The sequence below is a fragment of the Aplysia californica genome, unplaced genomic scaffold, assembly GCF_000002075.1.
Source record: "Aplysia californica isolate F4 #8 unplaced genomic scaffold, AplCal3.0 scaffold00313, whole genome shotgun sequence".
Lineage (NCBI taxonomy): Eukaryota > Metazoa > Mollusca > Gastropoda > Aplysiida > Aplysiidae > Aplysia > Aplysia californica.
The window spans coordinates 206462-208961 of NW_004797583.1; the positions used below are offsets into that span (position 1 = coordinate 206462).

General features: G+C 38.1%; 1 protein-coding gene across 2 annotated transcripts in view; it reads right to left on the minus strand.

Annotated features, from left to right (window-relative positions):
* LOC101858284 (Werner syndrome ATP-dependent helicase homolog) overlaps positions 1-2356 on the minus strand; it is a 56727-nt gene extending 54371 nt beyond the window's left edge. For both annotated transcript variants that reach the window (XM_005102092.3, XM_005102091.3), the window contains exon 1: positions 1855-2356. The gene's annotated coding sequence lies outside the window, so the exon portion shown is untranslated. The remainder of the gene's footprint in view (positions 1-1854) is intronic.
* Between the last annotated feature and the right edge of the window lie 144 nt (positions 2357-2500).

Below are 2500 nucleotides of genomic sequence, written 5' to 3' on the forward strand. Positions count from 1 at the left end.
TTTCCCTCCTGCCAACTGGGGCATGTCATATACATTTTGCTAGCACCTCTCTCTCTCTCTCTCTCTCTCCGTAATCACAAAAGAGTTCACCTACCGGGTCTGTATACTTCGTGACTTTGTTCCCGGTTACCGGGTCTGTATACACTTCGATTTGAAAAACCACACTCCAAAACAAACAAGGAGCATAATATGGCCTAGATATCTAGATCTAGATCTAGATTCTACATTGCTATAATAGGGTTTCATACAAAAACACAATAGAATTGGAATGTGAATCCTCCATATAGATCTAGATCTAGTAATCTAAATAAATCTTGTAGAACAAGTGAATAGGAAGGCCTTGAAACTAGAAACCCGCATCCGATTCCGAACAGACGGACTCAGCTGAGTCTAGATTCTAAATAAATAAATAATTCACGCACCTAATGAAATGCTTTTTACCAACATTAATATTACAGCATAACCTATGATAGGGTTTGACAAAATAGAATTGGAATATGTATCCTCCATTGAGGTCTATAATGATCTATATAAATTTAGAATCTAGATCTAATCTAGATTCTATTAGAACAAGTGGGTCGGACTTGATGAATCCACACGATCTGAACAATTGAATGAATTAGTAAAAAAAAACAAAAAAAACCAAATTCAAGATGGCCGCTCGAGCACGAAACTGAAAGTAGAAAATTTAAGTCGTCGTCCTTTTTCCTATTCGCATTTCTACTCAGGTTCCGACAATTATGTCGGAAACGCCGACGTCGGCGGTCAGCACGAAAACGAAAGTGCCGATAAAGCTGACAGGAGAAAAAGGGGGTGCTGGCAGCCAGCCAGGGCAGGCATCGAACTACGGCAGACTACGCACATTGACTGATACAGGTGGGCCTAGCGATAGAATCGGCCGGCTCGCGGGTCGGGTCGCGACTGTCGGATTTCAGACGATTGTCGGCAAACATGCAGGTCTAGAATCTATATAAAGCTGACATGGGGTCTGAAACTGCTACATGCTAATGCATGTTCTACATCCTATATTTGACGTGTGTATACGTTTTGGAGGAATAAATACTAATGCATCACATTTTATGCACACTAATTTGACTAATGTGAGATGTGTGTGTTTCCCCCCACGTTTTGGCAATGGCTCATTAATTATAATATTGTTTAGCAAGGAGTAACGCTGAGGGGCGGCCGACCAACAACACCTAACCCTGACCTGCGGAACACCTCCTAATGTCCACCATTTTCAACACAATGAGTTCTGCTGGCTACAAATTGTACTCTCTATGTCTTATATAATAATAAGTGTAGATTTATAAGAAAAGATCAGTGTCTGCTTTCTGGAAACTGCAGGAGTACGAGACTGGGAGAGAATTTGAAGAAAACAAAGTTTTAACTTATATGTAGATCTAGGCCTGCTCTCGTCCTAAACTAGATCTAGATCTAGATTCTAGAGATCTTGATCTTGATCTAGATCTAGATTTAGAGATATAGATCTAGATCTAGATATAGAATCTAGATCTAATCTAGATATAGATCTAGATCTAGATCTAGATCTAGATATAGATTCTAGATCTAGAATCTAGATCTAGAGATCTATTTCAATTTAATATTATAAATTCAATCTGACTTCTACTTTAAGTAATCTAGATCTAGACCTAGACTAGATCTAGATTCTATATATCTAGAATCTAATCTAGATTTCTAGATTAGATCTACAAGAAAGTTTAGAGTGGCGGTAAATTGAAACCCCAATTGAATTGGCTGACACTGACGATTTATTCCAAAACCTTGCCTTGCTTTTCTAAGGAAAACAGGCAAGTGTCGGAAAACGAAAGAGTTCGTTCAAATTGCACTTACATGGTGGGGATGCTGCTGATTGAGATAGATCTTAGATGTAGGCTAATCTAGATCTACATCTACATCTAGATCTAGTCTTTTTCTGTTCGTCAGTAGCTGTTGTTTAGGTTAGGCTCTGCTACCTACTACCTACTCAACGAAATTTTCTGTTTTCACTTTATTTGTCCCTCTAAAATTTTGATAAACCCTTGGTTATTAAAAAAGAAAACCGTACGGAGCAGCACTGCACATTGCACAAAAGAAAACTTATCATTACAAAAAAATATAAACAGTTGTGCCACTTCGTCGCTTAATTTTCACTCATGAACTGAACTGATTTCTAGTATTCTAAACAAAGAAAGAATTGAGAATAGGTTTTTAGAGAGAATGAGTAAAAGATTTTCCAATTATTTCCTGTCTTCCTAAATAATAGGGTGCATTGTGTAACCTATGCATGTCAGATCTGTTATAGGCCTAGAATCTACGTGTCTCTCTCCATACTCCATACCAGTCTGAGTCTTACATAAAGTTTGTCTGTCTATCTGTTTGTCTGCAGCCTGCCCGTCTATTATAAAGAATGTGTGTGCAATTGAAAGTCCGTAACGAAAGTAATCTGGTGCATTTAAACTTTGATAAACCTGTTCTCTGACTGCCTTAATTTAGCTCC